The 15,243-nt window shown below is 34.4% G+C and overlaps 1 long non-coding RNA gene across 3 annotated transcripts in view; it reads left to right on the forward strand.

Annotated features, from left to right (window-relative positions):
- Window positions 1-15,243, forward strand: part of LOC147913771 (uncharacterized) — a 173,937-nt gene that overhangs the window by 11,438 nt on the left and 147,256 nt on the right. For all 3 annotated transcript variants that reach the window (XR_015556305.1, XR_015556304.1, XR_015556306.1), the window contains exon 3: window positions 11,829-11,901. This is a non-coding gene — a long non-coding RNA (uncharacterized LOC147913771). The remainder of the gene's footprint in view (window positions 1-11,828; window positions 11,902-15,243) is intronic.

Here is a 15,243-nt window from a genome sequence, read left to right on the forward strand (position 1 = left end):
TAACTGCTATGCCACTGGGTCGGCACCAGAACAGAAGATTTTGATTTTAATAAAATCCAACTTATCAGTTATTTGTTTCATACATCTTGGTTTTGGTGTTTTATATAAAGACTCATCACTGAACTAAAGGTCATGTAGAATTTTCTCCTATACTTTCTCCTACACGTTTTATAGATTTACATTTTACACTTTGATCCTTTTTGAGTTAATTTTTGTTTAAGGTGTGAGGTTTGTCTCTAGGTTCATTTTTGTGCATATAGTGTGTAATAATTCTAGCACTATTTGTTGCAAAGGCTATCCTTTCTCCCTTGAATCATGTTTGCTTCTTTTTCAAACTTTTCAAACTGTCCAGATGGTCTCAACAACACATTATTATCTCAAGGTTGTGTTCTTGAAATGGCTCCAGCAATGGGAACAGTGGGTGGAATAGACATTCCAAGGAGAGGGGTGGGGGTAAGCTTTGCCTGGGTTAGCTTTACACCTAAGTATTTTACTTTTTTGGTGCTATTTAAATTATATTGTTTTTTTTAATTTCAAATTTCAATTGTTCATTACTAGTATGTATTGAAAGTAGCAGATTCTTGTATATTAATCTCATATCCTACAACCTTTCTATACTTCCTTATTAGTACCTGTAATTGGAGAGTCTTTGGAATTTTCTATCTAGACAAAAAATTTTGTTATCTTTCAACAAAGACAATTTTATTTATTACTTCCCAATCTGTATAACTTTTTCCTTTTCTTATCATATTGCATTAGCTAGAATAATGTTGAATAAGAGTGTTGAGAGAACATTATTGCCTTGTTTCTGATTTTAGGGGAAAAGTGTCCAGTTTCTCACCAATAAAGTATGATGTTAGCTATAACTTTTTTGTAGCAGTTCTTTATCAAATTGAGGAGATTTCCTTCTCTTCCTAGTTTGCTGATATTTTTTTCATGAATAATTACTGGATTTTTTCAAATGCTTTTTTCCATTAAAAATGATATGATCATATGATTTTTTCTTAATCTGTTGATATGATAGATTATTTTATTTTTGAGTGTTGAACCAGCCTATCATATTTGTAATAAATCCCATTTGGTTGTGGTTCATAATTCTTATACATTGTTGAATTCAATTAATTAACATTTTGTTGAGAACATTTTGTTGAGATATTGTTGCATCTCTGTTCATGAAAACTGTTGGTGTCTAATTTTCCTTTTTTGTAATGTCTTCTTTGGTTTTGGTAATAGAGCAATGATGCCCTTAATGAGTGAGTTAAGTGTACTCTGTACTTTTACTTTCTGGAAGAGATATTAGAGAATTTGTATCATTTCTTCCTTAAATGTTTAGTAGGGTTCATAAGTGAAATCCTCTACATCCATGCTTTCTCTTTTGGAAGATTATTTATTATTGATGGAATTTCTTTAATAGATATATGCCTATTCAGATGATCTATTTCTCCTTGTATGAGTTTTGGTGGTTTATATCTTTCAAAGAATTGATCCATTTCACCTAGATGATCAGATTTGTAGATATAGAGTTTTATGCAGTATTCTTTTTTTAACCTTTTAATGTTCATGTAATCGATAAGTATGACCCCTCTTTCATTTTTTATATTGGTAATTTGTATCTTTCTCTTTTTCTTCAGGATTAGTCTGGCTAGATATTTACCAACTTTATTGATCTTTTTAAAGAATCAACATTTGATACTGTTGATTTTTTATATTGAATTCTTGTTTTTGATTTCATTGATTTCTGTTCTATTTTTATTATTTCTTTCCTTCCGCTTGTTTAAGGCTTAAATTGTTCTTCTTTCTCTCATGTCCTAAGGTGGAAATTTAGAACATTGAGTTTAAATATTTCTTCCTTTTAATACATACATTTAGTATTATACATATCCTTCTAAGCACTACTTTCATTGTAGCCCACAGATTTTGATAAATTGTATTTTCATTTAGTTCAGAAATTTTTCTAATTAATCTTGAGACTTTTTCTTTGACCATGTGTTATTTTGTAGTGTGTTTTTATAATCTCCAAGTATTTGGGATTTTTCAGCTGTCTTATGTTATTGATATCTTGTTTAATTCCACTGTAGTCTGAGAACATACTTTGTATCCTTTCTATTCTTTTAAATTTCATCCATTTTTCATGGCTCATGATATCTTCTGTCTTTGTGATTGTTCCATGTGAGCTTCAATTACAAAATATTTTAGCATTGTTGGATGGAGTATTGTTTAAGTGTCAATTAGACTTTATAAGTTTGTAGCAATCCGTTGTCATAGTCCGAGATCCATCACTCTTCTGCAAAGTTGAAATCAGAGAATTGAATGGTGGTGTGATAGGAGACACCATACCTTCATCTCTTAAATCGTTGATGTGGCTTTAATCTTGTCTGTTCCTCAGGGAGTGTGGTGTTATTCTTTGTTGACTATTTAATAGGGAGAAGTCCTAAAGGACCAAATGGAATTTTGGGCCTCAGAGATTAAGTCATTTTGGGCCAGTATGCAGTAATGCCCTACATTCCCTTCTCCAATGTATAATCCTTTCTGGTAAGTGGCTTCAGCTTCCTTTGAAGAAAACTAGGACACAGTTTTACAGTGTATAATTTTCTCAAGGAGTTCCAACCTTCTTCTCACTGAAGAGACTCTGAGTTTCTAAACTAGAGCAGCTCTTGACATTGAGTGAGAGTCATGACTCTGTGTTTGTGGTGACATGTTGGGCCGCTATGCTGAATGAAACCAATATAGGACAAAGAATCATGAAGTGCTAGACACAGACTGCATCTTGTAATATCGTTTAAGTCCCCAGACCCAAAACTGTCTTTATAATTTTTGGTTACATGAACAAATTACCTTTTACTTTTTATGTCATTTTAATTTAGGTTGCTATCTCTTGCATCTGAAAGAATAATTTTCCTGGCCTCAAACTGAAATTCACAAGTGCAGATATTTCAAATCACGTATGTTGATTTGCACTTGAGGGGCTTCCCAAGTGGACAACTAAGTAGCTTCTTCCTCCAGGATGTATAGCAGCCAGGATTTATATACTCAAGAATGGTTCTTCCAAACAATGCTGGGCAGATTGTTTGCACATGAGAAAAATGATAGGGGAGATTTTCTGTTTTTCTCTCAAACTTCCTTCTCCTCCCACCCCTTTATACCTAATAAAGCTCAGTTTACAGACACTACCAAAATGTTTGTTGACTATTTCACCGAGAATAACTTAGTGGTGGAAATGTTAATTAAAGGGGGATAGCTAGAACAGGCCTGAGGAGGGCAAGTGTATCATCAGTTAGGTTCTCAGTAAGGCAGAAATCACACTGTTTTGACCAATTTGCTTTGTCTACAGAAAGAGTAAACTTGCTAAGAAGCATCTATGAAGACAATGAAACTCAATCATCTCCTTCCATATGACTTCCATGTTATCTGGGAAATCTTTTGAAAATGGTTCCACAAAAAGTCCTGTCTTGTACAATCATAATAGGAAAGAATTGAGAGAATCTGATCATTTCCTTTTGTCATAACTCCTTATATTTTGGAATAACAAACCTGGGTATAAGATTTTGTTTGAGAAAAGTTTTTACATAGTTGAAATATAATTTTGCAGAATCTTTTGTTATGGTCAAATTCTTCTGTGAATGGCAATTCTGCTCAGATGTGTTATTGATAAGACCCTGAGTCATTAAAGCTCACGCCACTTCAGTCTGGATGCATAGACCAAAATCTTAAATTGCATTTATTATCCTTATGAGGATGATTTTACCATGTTTTTTCACGATATGGGATAAAAATGTGTTATTTTAATTTATTCTCTAAGCTACCAAACGAAATGGCTACACCATTCATTATTTAAAGGTATGGTTTCCCATTTGTATTTAAGATAACCTTTAAGGAAACCCTCATATACTTCTCTGTCATTTACTTTTTAAAAAACAATTTAGGAATCATCTTTTAACTTTTTCACCTTAAAACAAAAGTCTTGTTCTTTGTTGAAGAGCTTTTTCTCCATGAAGGAAATGTAATTTTAGTTTATCTACATTGACATTTGAATTTGTATGCATTCATTAAACATTCAGATTGTATAAATAATGCGATCTGTATTTTAACAAAGGAAGCTTTCATGGATGAATAACTTCTTCACTTGGCATTATGACAGCTATTGAGAAATGGAAATTTCTACATTAAAAAAATACAGTCTGAAAATATCCTTACCAAAAGAAAGAATCAATTAGAATAACTTGTTTAAGAGTAGTTTTTTAATGTTTTTGATAATTCAACAATTTCAAGTATATAAAATGTATATCATATTTTATAACTTCTCTGGGAGAGTAGGTTCGTTAAAAAGATATTGTGTCTTTGACCAAAATATTCTGTTTTCTACAAATTTCTAATGTCTGTACTCTCCTGTACTCCTAGACCAACTTCCTTTATGCTCTTAAAAGACCCCTATCCTTCTATCTCCTTAGTGGCAGAGCCCTGAGCTTCTGTTTGTACAAAAATTCATGGTACAGTTCTCCTGACCTTTCCTTCTGCAGTGTGTTGTTCAGCATGCTTAATCTGCTTGTTTTCTTGACCAGTGACCATCACACACGTTTCACCCTGGACCTGGGCATGTTCTGCAAAAACCTTATTCATTTGTCACATAAGAGCACAAAAGCACTATTTTAACCACGTCGGAACATGAGAGAATACATCCCAGAGCATCTGTTAGCCTAGACTCTGTCTTATTGGTCTTTGAAAGTCTAAAACCTAGCACACTACCTGACACATAGTAGGCACACAGCAAATATCTGCTGAGTGAATAAGAATAATGCTCTTTGGCAAGGAGAAGCGACCATAGGAAGTGGAGCAGTACTGTACACAGAGAAGAACACAAGGGAAAAGAGAAGCTAAAGGGAGTAAGAAGGGTAGGAACATAGAAAACAGTGAGGTGGAACCTACTGCATGCTTTGACCACAAGGAAGGCGAGGACAAGCAAGTATGCATACAACGATTAAGGGAAGATTTATTGAATAGGTAGAATGTGCCAGGCATTTTGAAAATATCCATGTATTCATCATTAATTTAACATATATTTATTAGACACCTATGATATGCCAGGCACTGCTTTGAGTCCTTGAGATACATCAATAAACAAAAGAGATAAAGACTCCTGCCCTCTTGTGGCTCCATTTTAGCATATATTTAGATAGTATATAATTAATCGTAATAAATAAGTAAATTATATGCTATGAGAAAGGTGAAAAGTGCTATGAGAAAAAACAAAATTGTAGAACAGGATAAAGGGGATCAAGTATATTGACAAGACGATCAGCAAGGCATCACTGAGAAGGTGAGGTCTGAGTAAAGAGGGCTGGTTGGGAACTAGTCAAGCATATGTCTGGAGGAAGATCTGTCTGCGCAGTGGGAACAGTTACAGCAAAGATCCTTAGGAATGAGCTTTCCTGGGGTGTGGGAGGCATAGCAAGGAAGCCAGAAGGGCTGGAGGGGAAGGCGCAAGGAGAAAGGCAGCAGAGATGAGGTCACATTTAATGGTGAGATACGGGAAGTGAGGAAGAAATCTTAAGTGTTGTAAGGTAGTTGGCTTTCACTCTGAGTGAGATGGAAAGCCATGGAAGGAGTTAGAATAGAGGAGTGGTTTGTCTTTTATTTAAAAAGGATTATCTTAGTCAGTCTTTATAAAAACCCTATGAAGCAATGTTTCAGTAAGAATTATTTTAGATGCAAGTAAACCAACTGAAATTCGATTTCAAATTAAGAGTTTATTTTTCTCCTAGAACAGTGGGTCTGGAGGAGGTGGGTCTGAAGATGGTTTAGTGAATTAATGATGCTGGCACTGTGGGCTTGTCATTCTCCTGGTCTTCCCATTATACACGGTGATAAGGTGGTTGCTATAACTCCAAACATCACATCCTCACACAGCTGTCCTCAAAGGCAGGAAGAAAGAGAGCTTCTCATTCTTGAGCTTGCTCTCCCTCTCCCTCTCTCACTCTCTCACTCTTTTGCAGAGTGAAATCTTTGTCTTATGAGCTTCCTTTGAACAAAACTAGGTTACATATCAAATAAACCAATTATTAACTGGCAAGTGGGAACAGTATTATCATCAATCAAGAGATGTCGTCCAGGGTAGGACACTGCAGTGCCTGGCATATAATAGGTGCTTATATGTTAAATTAATAATGAATACCTGAATATTTTCAAAATGTAAATTTTGCTAAAAATTTCCCTCTGTGCACTGCTTTCACTCCATCCCACAAATTTTGACTTTATATTTTCATTTTCATTTAGTTCAAATCATTTTTTCCTTGAGACTTCTTTTTTGATTGTTATTTAATTCATTTAATTTCCAAATAATTATGGATTTTTCAACTATTTTTCTGTTATTAATTTTTAGTTTAGTTAATTTCTAATTTAATTAATTTAACACATTTTGCATGGTTTCTATGATTTAAGTTTGTTGAAGTATGCTTTATGTTCCAGAAAGTGATCTACCTCGGAGAATGTTCCCTGTGACCTTGAGAAGAATGTGTACTTTATTATTATTGGATGGAGTTTTCTATAAATGTCAATTAGATAAATTTGATTAATGGTGCTGTTCAGGTCAACTATATCCTTACTGATTTTTAACTTGATTCATACATCAATTACTGAAAGAGGGGTTTTGAAGTTTTCCAGGATAGCAGTGGATTTGACTATTTCTTCCTTCAGTTTTATCACATTTGTCTCATACATTTTGACATTTTGTTAGGTGCAAACACGTTGGTCATTCTGTACTGCCCCTCTTTATCCCTGAAATAACCTTCCTTGTTTTGAAATTTGCTTTTCTGAAATTAATATAGTTACTCCAGCTTTCTTTTGTTAGTATTAGCATAGTATATCTTTCTCTATCCTTTAATTAGCATATTCAGACTATGCATATTTAAAATGATTATTGGCATAGTTGGATTAATATCTACATTTTTGTAACTTTTGAATTCATCACATTTGTTCTCTTTTTTCTTTTTTCCTTTCTTCTTCTTCAGCTTTTGCTGATCTTAATTGAGTACTTTATATATATTTCCATTTCCTCTTCTTTCTTAACATATTAATTATACTTCATTAGCAATATTTTAGTGGTTGCCTTAGAGATTGTAAACTTCGGCAAGTAATCTAAAGTCTACCTTAAAATCAGACTATGTGCTTCACATATACTGTAGGCCCCCTATACCAGAGTATTCTCAATTCATTGCTGTCATTCATTTTATTTATCCATATGCTTTAACCACCCAATACTTTGTTACTACTATTACTGTAAGCAAACTGTTATCTTTTAGATTAATTAAGAATGAGAGAACAATATATAGTTTATATAGTTATATATAAAATTAGTTATTATACCAGAGCTCTCTTTGTGTGGTGGTAAGATATGGATAAGGGGAAGCATTCTCTAATTTTGTAACTTAATCTCAGTCTTTTAGTTGTCTTGTGTCCCTGGACTGTGACTTTCACAAGTGTTTTTTAGATTTTTTTTCCTCCTTAAGTATGTGTGACTGGAGTGGGAGAAATGCCCTTCTCCCAGCTGTGAAGAGTCTAGTAATGTCTTTTCCCTGGATAGTAGGCCTTTGTTATGGAGAAAACTCTGGGAAAATTTCCCAATGTCAGATCTAGAATAGGTTCTTTCTTGGATCTTCACATTGAGAAGTGGACTTTCTGGAGGTAAATCCTATGAATTTGAGACCTCCCCTAACACTAGTGCCCAGGAGATTTTTATTCTCACTCTAGTCTACATTTGATTTTTGGCAATTCATCAAAATTACCTTTAAGTTTTCTTATCGGTTTATGGCTCCAATGGCTTCGGTTCCAGGTTAACTGATCTCGGCTGTGTCTCACTGATTTGGCTTGTATGTTCAGATTTTAGGGTAATGGTTTACCCTGCAACACATATCCTCTAGTAGTCTAAGAAGAGTCATTGATTTTTAGTTTGTTCAGCTTTGTTTTATTGTAAGGAACGGAGTGATGACTTCTGAGCTCTTTACAAACCAAAGTTGAAACCAGAAGTCTGGGAATCTGAATTTTGACTTTTACCTTAGGGAGCCATGACTCATAGTGTTGGAAATTCTAACAATATAGGAATATAAAAATGTAGGAAATTATAGGAATAAACAAGTATACTAAGTGTATTCAAAAGATGTAGGGCTACCACAAATATCACAAATATTTACTAGACCACACAATCATCAAAACAGCTAGTGAGAAACTATGTGCTTAATAACATTCAGCTTAGCTAGTTCCACAGAGGTATTGGCTGCCTACTGGGATCACAGTATTTAAAGTCTGTTGTCTATTGTTCTCTAGATGGTGTTTAGAAGGACGAAGACAGTGTTTTCACAGTGACTTATTTTTCTAAACTTCCAGTGCTGACCAGATGCCTACAACCCTGTTCATTTGATTGACATATCCCCTAGCTAAATTTAGATAGTCAGTTTGGTGATAGACAAATCCTGGGAGCTGTTTTTGTAAGGAGAACATTTCCTCATCTCTGATCTGGTTTATTATGTGAGCTATTATGTTTTAATGGTAAGTACATAATCTTATTACTTTATTTGCCTTTATTCAATATATATGTTATCTTATTCTAAATACTGAAAATAGACTAATTTTCCAGATGATAATATATTTTTACCCTACCCCACATGCCGTTTTTTTGTATTGGGCCACCTTTCTTCAGAAATTTCTGGGAGAATAGAGAAAATCAAATAGTCATCTGCACAATATGTGATTAAGAATCTGAAGCTCTTGATTTAATGAGGTTTGAAGATTGTCTTAAATTCTGTTTATTCATGCTCTCTTTGCTGCCCCATTATAGGGCTGAATGTGACCCCAGGGTGGACAGTAAATACTTGTTGACTGACTGAAGCACAAATGTTAGTTGCCACAAAATAAAGTTGCCTAGTCAGAGGCAACAGGGTCAAAGCTTTTCACTCTAAATGAAATATTTTTTGACAGTTTTGCCTATAAAAGAAGTTAGTAATTTTAACGGGAGCTACAGTAATATTGTTGGCTTTTTCATAGTATGTACAGTATTACTGAAATATGTAAATTTAAGAAGTCTATTTTAATAAGCTCTTTTCAAAGTTTGAATGTGCCCTTTTGATGAGATGAATAAAAATAAAACATAATTAGATTGACTGCTATGAAAGAACTCACATTTCTACCCCGGGCTATAGTGAAACATTTTGCCTGAGTTACACAGCTTGATTTATCCAAGAAAAGTGCATATATAGTATTCCTACAGCAAGGAAGTATAGAAACTAGTGTCATGACCTTAAATCAGAATTATCTATCTAATAATGGCTTATTTTAATGTAAGAATGTGATTTAAAAGATGCATTTTAATAGCACTTATTAAACCTAATATATAAGAAAATTTGTGCTTGGACTATGTTGTTGAAGCTCTTGAAAATAGGTAGAGGACTTTGACTTCTAAATCAGAATATTAACATTAGAAGATATGTTAATTTCTTGGTCTTCCTGGATTCTTGCCCCACTGCACAATCTCTGCTTGTGGGTTAAGCTTCATGTATGGATCTGAAATCAAACAAAACTTTGAACAACAAAGCATCCCACTAAATTTGTGTTAATCCCACTCTGGCCATAACACAGAGTTGCCTGTAACCAGGGTCCTGTTCCCACCATCAGTCTCTTCTGATTAAGGATCTACCTTGTACTCTGGCTTCACAATTACGTTTATATTTTCCGGCTCTTCAGCAGCTGAGTTGCTGTCATGACACGTCAAATCTCCAAATGATTGGATTCCTGCTCACACAGTTTTGTCCCTTTTTCAGCTTGATGCTTCTGAACTTCTACTTCCTCTCATCATCTTTGCTTAAATAGAAAGCCTGGTTGTAGGATTCAGTTTATATGTTTGCTTTTAGTACTCAATTGGGAATTGTAATTGAACCTGGATCCTACACTCCTAAGAAAATATAAAACTGTCTCTTAAAATGGAAGGTAATTTCAAGAATTTGAGGTTTGAATTTATCTTTAGGGTGACTATTGTTTTGAGAAACAAATAAAATGATGCCTCCTACTATAAAACAAATAAAGAAATAACACAATGTTTGTGGTTCTTTAAGTTATATAAATGAAAATTAAATATCCTCAACTGAAACAGATGTTTAAAGGTGGAAATGTCCAATAAGTTTTTCTCCTCTGTACATTTATAGAGACTTTAGCTGGTTATGGTTTTAGTAGCTTCACCTTTAAAGATTGTTTCTTTTAAAAATATATTTATTTTGAAAGTGTGGTTTTAAAGTGCCCTATGACTTTATTACTTATTTTTGCTCTTGAGAAGATAAGTTGTGTGTATTCTTACTATTTTACTCTCAGTGGTTTGGGAATAGAATCTGCGGAGACTGAGGAAAGACTAGTCCCGTCCCCCTCTTTAACTCGAATGAAAAGAGAAGCTGAAAAGGCACTTTGTCATCTTAAGGTAAACTATACTACCAATTCCCTAGATTTAGACTGAATAACAAAAAATGCTTTGATGTTGGGCTATTAAACTCTGTTAGTTGTCCCAGTGGAACCATAAGGAAAGGCAGTCCTTTTGTAGGGAGGATCTGCTTTTCCCTTAAGAACGTGGCTATTTCTGAGGTCAGTCCTCCTGGGAGAAGATTGCTCCCAGGGCTGTGGTGCAGAATTAGGGAAGGGTTAGCAAAGGAAAGAAGCTAACACAGTTAGGAGGTAGTTGCAGCTACTGTCACCACTGTAGGAGGCTTGTGCCCAGGAGTAGTGATAGGTTCTAGAAGCAATGTTATAGGAGCCAGACCAGAATAGGAGAGATTTCGAGGGTATTTAATTATGGGGAACATTTGCTGGTAGAGGTGGTAGAGGTGGTGGGGCTGAAATTCTGGAAAACAAGACTGTGGGGTCTGAGTCAGTATAATTTGAATATTTAGTGAAAATATGGCATTCCTTTGGAATTACAGGTAGTGATGCTTGGATATTTGAACTCTAAACCACCTTTTCCTGGATGGATGACTTTGTTTTAGTCCTGGTTCTAGACTATACCTTTTAGGCCTATTTATAAGCTATTACCTCTAATTAATCAAATAAAATTTTATATTTTTACTGTCTCAAGTGAAGTTTCAGGAATTTTTTTTTTTTTAATTCTAGGTATCCAGTGAAGTTTAAGGAAGTTCTTTACATTGCTATTTGAGTTCATTCTCAAATTTGAGGATCTAGCATGACTTTGGTTCTACACATGTTCTATACATATCTAAGTAAATGATGAGAAATTTGTTAATATGGGATAAAACTCTTAATTACAGAGAGCTAGTCTACTAGTTAATAGTTATGAGACAAAAGCAGAAGATATTTGTTTATTCCTTTCAGGATCTCACAAAGAGATCCTAAAGTGACATGACAAAAGTTGCTGGTGATGCTTAGGAATATCAAAAAAAGAATTAAAATGCGTCTAATTAGCTATCACTTTAGTGGCCTATGGCTCATTGCGATGAAGAGCTGATGTACTTTTCAGAGCTCGAAAATATACTGTTGACGTTGCAGGAACATTCAGTTTTCCACAGAAGAAACATATGCTGTCAGTGCAATGCAAACAACTACCAGTATTGCAAAGGAGATAGAAGAAAAGCGGAATATGAAGACAAAACAGAATTTTTAAAAACTATAAACATCACAAATTTTGAGTATCCCAGATTTAACTGAAGTTGTATTTGGGCTTTCTGCAATTTTAACTTTTTCTGCAAAGTATAAAGTGAACATTTTATGGGTTGAAATAAAAACCTTGGCCAATTTTAAAAACTGTAAATTTAAAACAATTGTAAAATATGTTTCTCCTTTTCTAGGTTGTGAGTCCCTTGAGGATAGGGATTACTGTGTCTTTTTCATCTCTAATTCCCAGCATTTATGCAATCCCTGGTAAGTAGGAAATGCTTAATAAATGTTTGCTAAATGAAGTAATTGATATTTCCTTATTGACCTCTTCACTCCAAGCTTTGTTATCTATATAAACATGAAGCATTTTATCACTTGTTTTACTTAAAAAGTTTCTCCTCTAGAATAAATTAAGGATAAAGAACATGAAATATTTTTTAACTGAAACTTGTGCTCCAGCTACATGTACTATAAGATTATGGTTATATGAGCTTTTAAATATTATTTCTCTTTAGAACAAATATATCTAAATGCTGGTTGTAATAGAGAGGGGATTCACCGAAAAACCTTCAAACGTTGGAAGCCCCAATGTGTGGAGAAATATTGGATGATTGTTTGATAAAATTATAAAGAATGAAGGCATTATATTTCCTCTGAAAACCACCTGAGATGATATCAGTGAAAGGAGTCGGCTTAAATTATTTAGGTGAGATTATCTGTGTTGGGGAAAGATATAGTATATAGCAAAAAAAATAATCTGCAATAGGAGAAAGAAGCATTGTAAAAGCAGAGAGCCTACGATACAGAGAAGCCAAGTAGACTCTTCCCATTCATAGAAGACGACATAAAGACTCCTGATTCCATAGGCAAGACCCATAGCTCAGCTTCCATTTCTTCCCTTGTGACGACTGCATCTTGCTGAGTAGATGAAAGCTCCATACAAGTCACCAAGATGGAGCAGCTGCATGGACCTGGAATCCTATAAGGAGCACCCCTAATCCCATTCAAAGGGTAGGAAGAGAGGGGAACACTATAACATATTAAAGTGTCACAAGTTTTTTTTTTTCCTGGTTTTATTATTAACTGGGGAAAACATAAAGTTGATGTGCTGGAATTGTCTCCCACTGGCCTTTGAGAGCCGTTTGTGCACGTCTTCACAGCTGTACATTTAATGAGGTGATGTTGAAATTGGCCACCGTGGCCACCGTGGGAGTATTTACGTGACAAAAAATGACAAAAGCTACAAGTCAGAGGATTTGGTTTATTTGTTTGTTTTAAGAGCTAGTTTACCGGCCCACTACTGAGAAGATATGGAAACTTAATTAGACCCTTGAAATTAAAATCAATTATTCATTATACTTCTTACCAATTTTCTGAATTCATCCTCAATTCTTTTCATCCTGGTGTCCCTCTGCCTGTTGGATAAAATGCACTCATCTCCGCTTAACATACAGGCAAACCCGGCGTTTGTCCTTGTGTCTTTCCCCAACAGCTTATCTACATATGCAAACCGTCCATGTTTTCTTGCCTCTGTGAATTTTGCGTATGGTGGTCTCTCCGCATCGAATAAATTTCTCCCATGTTTACTTCTTACCAAATCCTACTCATTCCTTAAAACTCAGCTACAGTATTTATCACTCCTTAGGGAAACCTTTTCTTAACCTCTCCCACCGCTACCATGAGCTGAATTAAGTGTTCTGCTTTGTAATCTTGTTGTAGGCTCTGATCGCCCTTATTATAGCATATTTATGTCAGAGAGTCTGTATGAGTTTTCTATTGCTGCTGTAACAAATCACCACAAATTTAGTGGCTTAAAATAACATAAATTTATTCTTACAGTTTTGGAGATCAGAAGTTTGACATGGGTCACAGGGAGCTAAAATCAAAGTGTTGGTGAGGCTGTATTCCTTTCTTGAGGTTCTAGGGGAGAATCTGTTTCCTTACTTTTTCCAGCTTCTAGAGGCTGGCTACATCTTTGACTCATGGGCATCTTTCATCTTCAAAGCCAGCAATGGCTGGTTAGTCTTTCTCACGTCATATCACTCTGACACTGACTCTTCTGCCTCTCTCTTCCAGATTTAAGGATTCTGGTGGTTACCTTTGGCCTACCTGGATAATTCAGGAAAGTCTCTCTATTTTAGAATAAACTGATGAGCAACTTAATTACATCTGTCACCTGAATTTCCCTTTGTAATGTAACATAACATGTTCACAAATTCTGGGAATTAGGGTGTAGACCTCTTTGGGAGGCCATTTTTTCTGGTACTACAGAATCATAAATATTATTTAACTTGCATGTATATAGTCCCAGATTCCAGTGCTGCTTAAGTGCTCAGTACATAATTTTTCAATAAATTAGTATATCTAAAATCATCAACAAGTTTTTCAGAGAATCATGCAAGGTTAGAATTAGGAACAACCTTAAAGTTTAGCTCTTTCACATTTCTTGGGCTATAGTAGAGGTTTAAAAAGTTTATTGATTATGTATCTTTGTATAAGTTTTAGTTTCTGCCCTTGTAAAGCTCCCATTCTTACTCTGCTACACAAAAAGTTATTGAATACATCACTAATGATGACAACATATTTAGAAGTGCCCAACTTGAATAAAAACTCATTGGACAAATCTTCTTCTTAAACCCCATTTAAACATTCTCATGAACTGCACGTATTTTAGAATATTTCAAGAATCCCCTGACCATTCTGTACAGTTTTTCAACATTCATCAAAAATGTACCATTCTCTAAACAGAAATATGACCTCCTTAAAGCATAGTGTAAGCAATAATTTACAATTGATTTTTGTGTCTTGCTAGCATATAAATAAAAAATATGCCATGTTTGAATCCATAGGAAAAAATCTATCTGTAAACTCCTACTTTTTAAATAGGAAATCAAAAACTATTTTTTTTCACAAGGAGATATGGGTCAGCAGATTAATTTGGGCTGATATCTCAAAATAGTCAGAAGGTTACCTCAAAACAAAACAAAACAAAATTAAAGAAATATATTGCGCAGTGGTTTGGTAACAATGTATACTCTATCTCTATAAATCTAAATGAGGTACAGAAAGGTAATACTCTCATCTCTGAATACATTTTTACTCAACAAATTTGCTGCTTAATTCCACAACACTCCATAACTACTCTTTGATTTTGTGGAAAGCGATCTTGGAGAAGCTGATTGTAGTGTGAATGTATGAATTAATGTAATTTAACATCAGAGTGTTACTATTCAAAAAGACTTTTACACAACATTTTAAGATTATATTATGCAAAACTAGTGTATTGATTTCAATAATGCCTACAGTATGGTTCTGGGAAGGCAAACTAAAAGATGACATAAAAATTCAAAGGAATTTAACATTGTTTACAGGGACATGGGATTCTTGTATTGGCAAAATCAGACAATTATATTATTAACAAAGCTAGATGAATAGTCAGCCAGTGGATAATTTCTGGGCTTTTTCATATTTTATCTAGTTCAAAGTAACTTGAGATGATATTGGATTTCCCTGAATATATAGTAGGTTTCCCCCCTCTCTCAGGTACTAGGATCTGTGAAAAGCTGTCTCTTTCTATTTGTGTGATAATACTGTTTTTTTGCAAGT

This window comes from Ceratotherium simum, chromosome 25, assembly GCF_057802395.1.
Source record: "Ceratotherium simum simum isolate JZ-2026a chromosome 25, ASM5780239v1, whole genome shotgun sequence".
Taxonomy (NCBI): Eukaryota; Metazoa; Chordata; class Mammalia; order Perissodactyla; family Rhinocerotidae; genus Ceratotherium; species Ceratotherium simum.